Genomic DNA, 13,909 nt, shown 5'->3' on the forward strand with positions numbered 1-13,909 from the left:
AAAAGAAAAGAAAAGAAAACAAACTTTATGGTTACCAAACAGGAAGGTGGGGGAGGGATAAATTAGTATGGGATTAATAGATACACACTTGTATATAAAATAGATAAGCAACAAAGATAGATAGCACAAGTAACTATATTCAATATCTTGTAATAATCTATAATGGAAAAGGATCTGAAAAAAAAAAACTGAACCACTTTGCTATACACCTGAAACATAATATTGTAAATCAACTATACTTCAATAAAAAGTGAATAGGTTTACCTCATTCATTTTTAAGATTGCTTAATATCCCGTAATTTGGTTACATCCTAATTTTTTTAACCACTTCCCTTTGATGACTCGTAGTTTTGTCCCTCTTTCTCCTTCTCTCCCTCCCTTTCTTCCTTCCTCCTCCTTTGCTAATATAAACATGCTATACCCAACAGCAAGTATTTCTTTAAAATTTGGATTGATCCTGCCAAATGCCCTGCCAAACAGCTTTACTAATTTATACTTTGGGCAAGTTATTTAATTTCTGTGCTCCTTTGTTTCCTCAACTACAGAAATTAAATATAATAAAACCTACTACATGGGACTAGTGAGATGATTCAATGAAAAAACAAACATAAAAACAGTGCTGGGAACTTGGGGTTGGTCATTGTTTTTATGCCTTAGAACCAGGTGGGAAAAAATATCTATTTTACTGTAAACTTCATTCTCACTATTTGTGGAGATGGTCACTACTCTCCTTGAGTTTGGTAAATTTCAGAGGCTAAAATTTGGGGGAAGGGTTACTACAAAAAAAGTTCTCCAAAACATTTTGGTGTGATTTTTTTTTTTTTTTTATTGTGATGCTAGAGTGTTACTTACCAAGCCAATCTCAGGATCATCTGACTCAAAGCAAATATAATTTTATTCAATTTACTATTTACTGGCGAATAGGCCCAGGGATTTTTTTTTTTTCTTTTGTCTTTTTTGTTGTTGTTGTTGTTGCTATTTCTTGGGCCGCTCCCGCGGCATATGGAGGTTCCCAGGCTAGGGGTCCAATCGGAGCCGTAGCCACCAGCCTACGCCAGAGCCACAGCAACGCGGGATCCGAGCCGCGTCTGCAACCTACACCACAGCTCACGGCAACGCCGGATTGTTAACCCACTGAGCAAGGGCAGGGACCGAACCCGCAACCTCATGGTTCCTAGTCGGATTTGTTAACCACTGCGCCACGACGGGAACTCCGGCCCAGGGATTTTACAGCAAAAACTAGAAGTTAACATATTAAAAATAAACCAATAGGACCTAATCAAACTTACAAGTTTTTGCATGGCAAAGGAAACCATAAAAAACAAACAAACAAAAAACCCAAAAAGACAATCTACAGAATGGGAGAAAATAATTGCAAATGATGTAACTGACCAGGGCTTAATCTCTAAATTATACAAACAACTTATACAACTCAACAGCAAAAAAACCAACAACCAATTGAAAAATAGGCAGAAGACCTGAATACACATTTCTCAAAGAACATATACAGATGGCCAATAGGCACGTGAAAAAATGCTAAAGATCACTAATTATTAGAGAAATGCAAATCAAAACCACCATGAGTTTACCACTTCACACCAGTCAGAATGGCCATTATTAACAAGTTAACAAACAGCAGATGCTAGATAGGATGTGAAGACAAGGGAACCCTCCTACACTGTTGGGAACGTAAATTGGTACAACCACTATGGAAAACAGTATGGCGCTACCTCAGAAAACTAAATATAGAACTACCATATAACTCAGAAATCCCATTCCTGGGCATATAACCAGAAAATACTTTCATTGAAAAAGATACAGGATGGAGTTCCCGTCGTGGCGCAGTGGTTAACGAATCCGACTAGGAACCATGAGGTTGCGGGTTTGGTCCCTGCCCTTGCTCAGTGGGTTAATGATCCGGCGTTGCCGTGAGCTGTGGTGTAGGTTGCAGACGCGGCTCGGATCCCGCGTTGCTGTGGCTCTGGCGTAGGCTGGTGGCTACAGCTCCGATTGGACCCCTAGCCTGGGAACCTCCATATGCCGCGGGAGCGGCCCAAGAAATAGCAACAACAATAACAACAACAAAAGACAAAAAGACAAAAAAAAAAAAAAAAAAAAGAAAAAAAAAAAGAAAAAGATACAGGAGTTCCTGTTGTGGTTCAGCGGTTAGCGAACCCGCCCGACTAGCATCCATGAGGACACGGGTTTGACCCCTGGCCTCACTCAGTGGGTTAAGGATCCATTGTTGCTGTGAGCTGTGGTGTAGGCTGCAGGCGCCAATTGGATCCTGCGTCGCTGTGGCTGTGGCGTAGGCAGGTGGCTACAGTTCCGATTGGACCCCTAGCTGGGGAACATCCATATGCCATAGATGTGGCCCTAAAAGACAAAAAGAAAAAAAAAAAAAGAAAAGAAAAAGATACATGCATCCCTGTGTTCACTGCAATACTATTCACAATAGCCAAGACATGGAAACAACTTAAATGTCCATCAACAGATGAATAGATTAAGATGTGGTATATATACACAATCGAATGCTACTCAGCCATAAAAAAGAACAAAATGATGCCATTCAAAGCAACTTGAATGGAACCAGAGACTCTCATACTAAATGAAGTCAGTCAGAAAGAGAAAGACAAATACCATATGATATCACTTATATCCGGAATCTAATATATGGCACAAATGAACCTTTCCACAGAAAAGAAGCTCTTGGACTTGAAGAACAAACTTGTGGTTGCCAAGGGGGAGGGAGTGGGATGGACTTGGAATTTGGGGTTAGTGGATGCAAACTATTGCATCTGGAATGGGTAAGCAATGAGGTCCTGCTGTATAGCATGGGGAACTACATCTAGTCACTTGTGATGGAAAATACTGAAGGATAATGTGAGAAAAAGAATGTATACATATGTATATATGACTGGGTCACTTTGCTCTACAGCAGAAATTGACAGAATATTGTAAATCAACTATAATAGAAAAAATAAAAATATTAAAAGAAGTTAATACATTAAAAACCAAGTAAATTAAAAATCATTTTTGTCCAGGAGCAACGAAAATGATTTCTACTTACCAGAGAAAATAACCCTATAGATGGTAGTTTATTGCCCTGTAGTTATTGAGGATTTTTTAAAAATTAATTTATTTTTTGGCTGTACCTGTGGCATATGGAAGTTCCCAGGCCAGGAATCAAACCTATACCACAGCAGCAACCCTAGCCACTGTATTAAAAATGCCAGATCCTTAACCCACTGCACCACAAGTGAACTCTGTAGGTACTAAGTTATTTTTTAAATCTATTTTAATAATTTATTCTAGTCTTGTTATCTTTCTATTTTGCATGCTTGAGGCATGCATATGTTCCCTGGATGGGGATTGAACTGATGTAGTGACAACGCTGGATCCTTAACCCCCTGTACCACCGGGGAACTCCTAGTCTTGTTTTCTTTAATAGATTGCATATACATTCATTTCTTGACTCTGCCTTGGAATCATTTTGTCATTCTGTTGGTTCCTTCATGAATGAGTGAAATGAAACTTTGACGTGAGCTCTCCACATGTGTGTTTGTTGGTATTTTGAGAATTCTACTTTGGACAGTACGCAAGATCACACCTTGCTACCACCAGGTCTGGGGAGTAATTAGACACAATGCTCAAGTGAGGAGAGAAATCCTCCCATGTGCATCACTCATTCAGTCCTCAACTTAGGTTTCATCTCCTTTGGGAAACGTCCATCCTCCTTCCATCTTAACACTCTGCAATTTTCTCTTGCAGTGTATTCATTGCACTGTATTGGAATTGCTTATTTATTTGTCCATCTCTTTCTCTGAATTCCTTGCAAGTCCAGACTATATTTTGTTTAACTTTTTATCCCCAGCTTTCAGTGCAGTGCTCTGCTCTAAGTTCTTAGTAAATATTTTAATGAGTGGATTATGGGATGAATACTACATCTGCCTTACTTTGTATTTCAAGGCTTTCACAGTTTAGTTGTAGTTTTTAGCTTGTGTATTTCTCATAGATTTCCTTTTGGAGATTGTGGTGGTGCTATTACCTGCTTGGGCACAACCAAAACTTCATCTTCTCTTCATTGCCTTTATTTCCTTCCTTCATATTTTCAGCGTGTGGCTCCTTTAAGATCAGTAGATGCCTGCTTGGAGATGAAGAGGTCCTGACACCAAACAAAACATCTATGCCGATCTAGCCACAGCTATTTCATATGTTCCTCAATCTCCTTTAATTTGTCCATTCATCTATCCCTGTTTGACTTGTCCTTAGATTTGCCCCAAGATGCTGGGTTTGGCTTGACCTGGTTTGAACTTGGTGTCTCTGGCAATTGACTCATGTTCTGACCTCCACCCATGCCAGTTCTGCTCCTTGGTACCAGGTTTGGCATCTACAAGGACCTGACCTCAGCTCAACCTGCCTCTGGCCCTGTTTCTCCTGCCTGACACTGACAACTGGAAGGAACCCGGCCCTTCTGCAAGGAGTGCCATGGAGCTGCGTGGTTTATTTGAAATAAAGATTGCATTATGGGAGGGAACAAACAGGTACAGAGCTTTTTAGAAGGGAGCTTGAACTTAACGTAGGCGTTGTTTTCATGGTAGTTTTTTCTGTTTCTGCTTTTGTTATGAAATATGTATTTTGCCAACATGGAATGGAATATTCCAGAAGAAAAAAATAAAACCATGGTTGCCTGTCAGTAATTAAAATAAAACTCTGCTTTATTTTTAGTTTCTTTTCCAACTTCCTGCACAAAGAGGGGAAGGCTTTACAGTTTGGAAAAAATTTAGCTTGCTGAACCAGTACCGCTGAGTTTTATTCTGTTGACTATGTATGTTCTTTCCATATAACATTAATCACAATTTTTTAACAAATACTTTATAAAAATATTTTCAGGAATTAACAGAAACTCTGTCTTTAGATGATTGGAAAATAACTATTTTAAAACTATTATAGTTCATTTCAGGTTTTTTACTAACATGGTGTAACCTAGCAGAACACTATGGGGCCTTCCTGGGACAGACCTCTCCCCCATATCTACTGCTTTAGCTCCTCTCTGAAGTACCTAGATAATAGTATCTGATGCACATTTCCTGAGTTGCTTTTATAGATGCTAAAACCACCACCAAATAGGAGAAATTTACTTAATGATCATGAACCCCAGGCCTCCTGGTGCCTAAGGGATGATAATGTTAACCCCTGTGACATCATCCTGCTACCTTATCATCAACCAGAGAATTGTTTACAAGATGATCACATATCCTCCCTTACCCTGACTTTAAAAATGCTTTGCTGAAACCCTTCTGGGGAGTTTGGGGTTTTAGAGCACAAGCCACCCATTCTTCTTGTACTGGCACCTTACAATAAATGCTGCACTTTACTTCACCACAATGCTGTGTCAGTAGATTGGCTTTACTGTGCAAGGGCCATCAGATCTAAGGTTGGTTGGGTAACAGTGGTATTCCACACAGTTGTTTCTTAAAAAGCAAGTCTCCAGAGAATGCATTTTGCAAAATGAAATCAGCTAGCCACATAGGAAAGCCTCCTCATGATTGGTCACAACTTTTAAAATAAAGTGGCCCTTTTCAAAGATAAGATTTTTTTTTTCAGTCCCTAGGTGAAAAATGATAGGAACTGTCACACGCAATCAGTCACTGTACTCCCACAGGACCCAGACCAGGGGAAGAAAGCTTCCTGCTAGGGTGTGTGTGTGATGCCCTCAGCCTGGGATGGGCTGTGCAAGTTTGTGCCTCACAGCATGCTGATGTGACTACAGCAGAGCTGTCAGCCTGCCCCAAATAACCACAAAGTAGAACACATTTCAGACAGTCAGTTTTATGGTTTTCCAGTGGTTATTTTGCACTGACTGTAAGGCAAATGATCATTCTTTTAAAATGCTCTGAATATATATGTCACTCATTTTCTCTTCCTTATCTTTAATCTGATGAGTATTGGTTTACCCCTCCACACCAATCCACTCAATTTACATTTAAGTACAGCTTTCTAATTAATTGAATACTTTAAAAAAAAGGCATTTAGGAAGATGAAAACTGTTAAACATGTATTGTCTTTTTTCTCCATTGCTATAAAGATGGAGATGACCAGCTTCTACAAAAAGCCTTTAAAATGTTTTTCATTCTAGCCATAGCTAGGTTTGATATTTTCCTAAAACCCTCATATGCAGCACACCTGCTGTAAATATTTTATTTCATGTAGTTTTTATTTAAAAATCCTGAATCGCATTTACTAGTGTAAAAAAGCAGTCTCTTTGGAGAGAGTGTTTTGGTCCTCTTTCATTGATTTTACTTCTTTCCCATGTGGCAGTATTTTCACAGCTACACCATCTGTCAATAAACCACCAGCGCCACAGGAGTAGGAAAAACCAGAGCACTCTGCGTTTTCACAGGAATGAGCTTGTTTCTCCTGGGATGCAGGTTTTGGAGATGGAGCTGCTCAATGCAGGTCACCCCCAGGATTTTAGGGATGCATTTAAAAAATCTGTAGACCCAGATGCAGGGCCAGAGTTACAAAACCACCAAGTTTTGAGAACCTTTTTCCTGAGTTTTTCTAAGGATTTATTTAATTTATTATTTAAATTAGAGTCTTTTTTTTTTTTTTTTTTAAATCCAGCTGCCCCCACCCCCCACACGTGGAGTTCCTGGGCTAAGGATCAGATCCATGCCATAGCTGCCACCTATGTCACGCAACACCAGATCTCAGCTGAGTCTGTGACCTACACCACAGCTCATGGCAACGCTGAATCCTTAACCCACTGAGCAAGGCCAAGGATTGAACCTGCAACCTCATGGTTCCTAGTTGGATTCATTTCCACTGCACCACAACAGGAACTCCTGCTTCTCTCTTGGTGGATTTACCTCTTCTATATATTTCATGTACGTGGATTCATATAGTATAGGGCCTTTTGCGACCAGCTTTTTTCACTTAGCATAGTATTTTCGAGGTGCAGCTGCATTATAGCCTGAGTCAGTGCTTCCTTCCTTTTTATGGCTGAGCAATATTCCACCGTATGGATAGACCACGTTTTTAAAAATTAATTTCTTTTTTTCTTTGCTTTTTGGGGCTGCACCTGTGGCATATGGAAGTTCCCAGGCTGGGGGTCAAATCAGAGCTACAGCTGCCAGCCTATGCCACAGCCACAGCAGCATGGGATCTGAGTCACATCTGTGACCTATACCACAGCTCACAGCAACACCAGATCCTTAACCCACTGAGTGAGGCCCAGGATGGAATCTGTGTCCTCATGGATACTAGTTGGGTTTTTTACTGCTGAGCCACAATGGGAACTCCTGACCAGGTTTTATTTATCATTTATCTGTTGGTGGACATTTGGGCTGTTTTCACATTTTGGCTACTGTGACTAATGCTGCTATGAACATGTGTGCACAAGTATATGCTTGAATCATTGCTTTCAATTCTTTTGGGTACCTCCCCCAGAGTGTAAATGATCCTATGGCAATTCTATATATTTACCAATTTTTCAAAAACGTTTTTTTTTTCTTTTTTTGGCCGCCCCATGGCCTATGGAGTTTCTGGGCCAGGGATCAGATCCAAGCCGCAGTTGTGACCTATGACACAGCTGTGGTAGTGCAAGATTCTTTAACCCACTGTGCCAGGCATCAAACCTGCATCCTGGCTTTGCAGAGACACTGCCAATTCCATTGTGCCACGGCAGAAACTCCTAATTTTTCAAATTTTTGAATGTTGGTTCATTTTCATTGAAGAAGTAATACTTAATCAGGTTAAGAATTCAAATAGAACAAAAGGGTATATAGGGAAAACTATTCTGACGGCAGCATCTCTCCTCAGGAATTATCTCTGCTTCCCAGGTGCCCTGTGTAGCTGTCCATGCATTTCCTATGCAAGAACAAATATATTTACCCTTCACTGTTTTACACAAATGGGAACAATGATGTTCTCTGCATTTGCTGCAATGCAGTCTGCCCTCCTTCTGGGTACAGCTTCATTCGTGGGGGGTCTGCAGCTGGAACGAGTGGACCCCCAAATGGTGGCGCTGCTGTATTGGGGCACTGAGTCAGTCTTTTCTCCCATTCCTCTCTTCATTTGTTTAGTCTGAACTTGATGCCGCTTGCTCTGCCTGTCAGCACAGCCCTGCCCTGAAAAGCAGCTGCAGGCCCCAGGTTCTGCCCTCTAGGCGGGTAGCAGCAGGCTGGGGAAGAGGTAAGCAAAACTCAAGAAGCACAATATTCATTAAGATCACTAAACACACTGTGTTCATGTGACACACTTTGTAGCTGAAGAGCCACTGAATAAAGGAAGGAGGTTGCGTTTGGTTAGAAAAGTTGCTTTTCCCCCAGAGTCTCAAGGAGTTTCTAAAACATGGATCAGCTTGTTAGCTCTTTGAGGGCAGGACTCTGTTTTACACCAGTGTGTGATTTCCACATCTCTTGGATAATACCTTGAAAAAGAACAGGTAATCAGCACTTGTCTGTTGCAGGGCTGAAATGAGTTTTCCTTCAAATGCCAAAAAACCTCAAATGATACATTTAAATTTAAGGTATAAAGGTCCTCAGAGTCTCATACTGATGAGGCATCACAGAACAGCTGAGGGGTAGAATTCTGATGGTACAGGTTAAATGTCAGAATATCTCATTCACAACCATGGCAAATGTCACATATTACAATGTCATGGGAAACTACAGACCAAAGCATCTTGTTCATCAATAGGTCCAAAACGGAATTAACTTTCTCTTTCCTGAAAACTGGTCCTGTACCTTTATTTTCCTCTTTGCTTCAGGGTATCAACGTCCTCACCATGTGAGAAACTAGGAATCTTGGAGATATCCTAGATTCTTCTGCTCTCACCCCCATGTCCAGCTGGTCACCAAGCAACTCCTGCTGAATATCTTCAAGGTCCTTGAACCTGTCTATTTTCTGCTGACAAGTGCCCCAGTCCTGGTTCATGATAATACCATTTTTTTTTCTCTGACTGTGAACAAATTTCTAGAAAATCTCTTCTTGCCTCTGGTTTTGTCTTCATCTAGCTTAGTCCATCCTAAAACTCTAATAAATTTAAATCCCCAGCCTTTAACAATTCCATGGCTTTCATCACACAGGATGAATACATAGCATGTTTTACTTAACAGTTAGCTTAGACATACCAGGTATTATGAATAATGTGTAAATTAATTCCAGTGTGGGTTAGAGGTAAACCCTGAGGTCCCATTATAACTGAGTAGGACCCTATGGGGTCTTCCCTGGACAAATCTCTCTCCTCTTCTCCTTTGCTTGCTTCTTATTTGTAGCAAAGTTATAATCTCTCAGACCTCCTCCAAGTCACAAAAGCCTGGCTCAAGAAATAATGATTGAAAGGATGTGAACATGTAGTGACAAAAGTATCAGTTGGGCCAGGAGAACTGGTAAGAATTTAGAAGGTAAATTAGTCACATGGCAGTCACAATTTTTAGTTCCTCCTTGAAGTATCTAGATAACAGTATCAGATCCACATTTCCTGAGTTGTTTCACAGAAGCTAAACCCCTACACCAAATGAAAGTTAACCACTTGATAATCATGAGTTACAGTCCCTAGACCTACGAGAGGCTGAGGGTAGATAATGTTAATCCTTATGACACTGCCTCTTACTTCAACATCAGCCAATCAGAGACTTGTGCATGAGCTGATCACACACTCTACGTCTCCCCACCCTCACCTTGACTTTATCTACTTATTATCTTTTAATTAATTAATTAATTATTGCTTTTCAGGGCTGTACCCTTGGCGTATGGAGGTTCCCAGGCTAGGAGTCTAATCGGAGCTACAGCTGCCGGCCTATGCCAGAGCCACAGCAACATCGGATCTGAGCTGCATCTGTGACCTACACCACAGCTCATGGCAATGCCAGATCCTTAATCCACTGAGCGAGGCCAGGGATTGAACTGAAACCTCATGGTTCCTAGTTGGATTCATTTCCGTTGCGCCATGATGGGAACTCTGGGATACCTATTTTCATTTCTCTTGAGTATATACCAAGAAGTGGAGTTGCCAGGTCATATGATAACTCAATGTAATGTTTTGAGAAAGAGTCAAGGTAGCTGGCCCCACTCTACATCCCCACTAGCTATGCATGAGGGTTCCAGGGTTCCAATCTCTCCATATCTTCACCAATGCTTGTCTTTTATCACCATTCTAGTGGTGGTGATACCTAAAGTGGTTTTTCATTGTGGTTTTGATGTGCATATCCCAAAGTCTAATGGTGTTGATTATCTCTTCATGCACTTTTTAGCTGTTTGTATCCCTTTTGGAGAAATGTCTACTTACATGCTTTTCCCATTTTAAAATTGTGTTATTTATCTTGTAAGTTGTATGAATTCTTTACATATTCTAGATCCAAGTCTCTTATCAGATATATGATTTGCAAATATTTTCTGACATTCTGTGGGTTGTCTTTTCAATTTCCTGATTCTCTTTGCAGCACAGAAGATTTTAACTTTTTTTTTTTTTGGCTGTGTCCACAGCAGGCAAAAGTTCTGGGGCCAGGGAACAAACCCTGTGCTGCAGCAGAGACCTGAACCACAGCAGTGACAATGCCAGATTCTTTTTTTTTTTTTGTCTTTTTGCCTTTTCTAGGGCTGTCCCCGTGGCACATGGAGGTTCCCAGGCTACGGGTCTAATCGGAGCCATAGCCACCAGCCTACACCAGAGCCACAGCAACATCAGATCTGAGCCACGTCTGCGACCTACACCACAGGTCTCAGCAACACCAGATCCTTAATCCACTGAGCAAGGCCAGGGATCGAACCCACAACCTCTGGTTCCTAGTCGGATTTGTTAACCACTGCGCCACGACGAGAACTCCAACAATGCCAGATTCTTAACCTGCTGCGCCACCTGGGAACTCCAGAAGATTTAAATCTTGATGATGTTCAATTTTATCTGTTTTTTCTTTTGTCACTTATGTCACCAACAATGTGAAAGATATATCTAGTTTCTCCAGGTGGAGGTAAAAGAAGCACTTAAAACTTACAGATCTGATGGGAAATTTATTATTAATGAGACACTATGAAGATGAGGAAATAAGACAACTGGAACTAAGAAGTAAGAAAACAGCAGACATTGGAGATTAAAAAAAGGTCACTGGCTAACTTCAGTTGACTATGAAGGTCTCTCTCTGTTGGTCATGGTCCTGGCAGGTAGCAGATGGGATACTGGGGAGAGTTTAATGAAGGAACTTTGTTGACAGTGTTAAGGAAAACCAGCAAATGATGACAAAGCACCTAGGGCTAGTGATGCTGGGAAGCTGCTGTCATAACTCAGTGAACAGGGAGGGAGCAGTTACTGGAAACCAGCTATAGGGAAGGGCTGCTCAAGGGAAGCTATGAGTTTTAGTAAAGGAATGTAGCCACTGCTGACCTACAGCGAGGCAGGGAGGAAAAGCATCTCCAGCTTTCTTTCCTCCCACTGTGTAATCGCCTGCCTGTGCCTTTTTTAGGTAAATCCTAGTAAAAGCCAGGAGCAAGGATACCTGGTTGACACAGTCCATAAAAGCCAGTCTCTGGAGCCAGAGAACAAGACAGAGAAAAATGGAGGGTTCAGAGTGGCCTGAAGGAGAATGCCCCAAGCAGTCACTGGGATGGCAAGTTGGGCATTTTCCCCTTTTGGTAAGGGTTAAAGAACAATTTACAATAAAAAGAAGAAAAACAGGCGGAACATACCACCATCATGCCTTTTAACTTTCTTCCTCTGCTCCCCTCCTTTGCCCAGGAATACCTTTCCCCCACACCTTTGCATGTAAAGTTTGACCTCTCACAGCTTCAGCTCAGGTGCCACCCCCTTCTTGCTGCTCTTTCTCAACTTGATCAGAAGCGATCTCCCTCCTTGGAAGGCCTGCTGGAGGCTAAACTGTCCACAGAGTTATATAGTTATAGACACATCCCATGGATCACACTGCTTAATAAACTCTCGGAGCTGAACCGTTTTTACTCATTTTTGTGCCTCTGCACACACATAGCACCTCAGCTAACATTTGAAGAACAAATGGATTGAGGATGAGGAATTTTAGGAATATCTAGGTTCCTAGAATCTGCTAGTTTGAAAGATTTGCAATGTCTTTCTGTTTTTAACATAGCCACTTCATGCTCCTACTTAGCAAAGACTCTACCTCTACGTGGGGACACAGTTGGTGGCGGACTCAGTATTTCTCCCTTCTTCCTCTCACTAAGTCTTGATTTTCTTCAATTTTTCCCCTTCCCCACACAGCTCAGTATCAGAGGGAACCCCTCACCCTGGACTAGACAATTTGAGGATAACGCATTCCCTCTTCCCATGAGCAAGTTTAGGTATGGACATGTGGCCGAGTTCTAGCTACAGAGCCTTGGAGAGAAGTTGCTGGTGATGTCCAGGAAAGTCCTTCCTCCCTCTTTAGAGAAAAGCTCCAGTCATTACTGGGAGCCACTTTACAACCAGAAGGGGAAGAACCAGCTTGAAGATGATGTCAGTGTGGATTCCAGAGCAGGGATTTGAAAAGAACTGGGCCCTTGCTGACATCATCGAGGGCAACCTGAAACCTGCTCTATCTTGGGACTTCTTCTGTGATTAAATATGTTTCCTTGTTTGGAAAGACTTTTGAGCTAGGTTTTCTGTTCGTCTGTGTCTGAAAGCAGGCACATATATTCTGCCACTGCTTTCTTCTTCAATTCTTCTGCTACAGGAGCCAAAATATAATTGAGTAGCCCACTGAATGTTTAGACTTGCTCTGCACCCAGGAATGTAAGAATGGTTTATACCAGAGTGACCCTGTCAAACCTGAACAACATTTATCATTTCAGAGTAACCAGTGCTCTGGAGGCAGAGAGTTTGTTCTGTGTTCATTCTTGGATCTCATTTATGTGCTGCCTCCTGCCTATTACATTGGACCTGGATTTTTTTTTATAGTTTCTCCAAAATTTTAAAGGTATTTTCTTTTCCACACACACACCAAAACCCTCTGATTCTTCAAGGTAAGAGTGAGCCTTATACCCTAAAGCTCTGAACCCAAAGTAGATCAACATCAGCATCTGCCAAAGCAAAGCCAGGTTTACCCCAGGGGCCTTCTGCCCAGGACTATTAGTGAGACTTAGTGCCTTGTAATAGGCAGGAATTGGGGCTATTTATGTTGTAAGTTGACAGGTCAACTTTACAGTGAGCTTTATTTTGCCTCTCCTTGCAATTTAGATGAAAAGAAAAAACCAGCTCTTGTGTAAATTTAGGTCCAGGTGGGGTGATTACTGGAGGCATTCAGTAGGCCAGGGGAGGGAGCTAGTTATTGACATGTTTGCTGGTTACTTTTTTGGTAATTTCTAGGCACTCGTTTTTCTGGTAGAAAGATCTCCTTTTTCTCCACCTGGCTCCCTACCTGGGAAGGGACAAAATTTGTCACTGAGTCACTGAGAGGATGGGCTGTAATGTACCTGAAGGAGAAGAATATTTTATTGGCACACCTGTGGCTGAAGGATTAAAAAAAAAATCATCAACAATCTATTAGGAGATGGGGAGAAAGAAGGGGTTTGGAGCCAGGAAAGGAGGAAGAGAAACAGTGGGTGAAGAACGAGACAAAAGACAGGACTATGTCAAGAGGGGAAGAGTAAGGCTCACCAGGACACAACTAAAGAAACAGATTCAAACCTGACTTGCTTTTACATGGCGACTGACAGAAAATACAAGTATTAGTGGTTATTATATGGAAATATCCATTTAATGCAGGACTTTTCTTTTTTTAAGATGTTTAGAATAATGAGTGGTTCAAAAACTAAAAAGCAGCAGGTTTATCTAGCTGTATTTATGTGAAGGCTGTGGTGTCCTGGTCAGGCAGGCAATGAATATTCATTGCCTAAAATCAAACAGGAAGGATCAGAGCTCTTTCTGAAGTCTTGTAGTTTCATAAAACTCCTCTCTTAA

Source organism: Sus scrofa, chromosome 9, assembly GCF_054392235.1.
Source record: "Sus scrofa isolate SSC_HxYL_T2T_F1_AM1 chromosome 9, Sscrofa_HxYL_maternal_Yorkshire_Landrace_v2.0, whole genome shotgun sequence".
Taxonomy (NCBI): Eukaryota; Metazoa; Chordata; class Mammalia; order Artiodactyla; family Suidae; genus Sus; species Sus scrofa.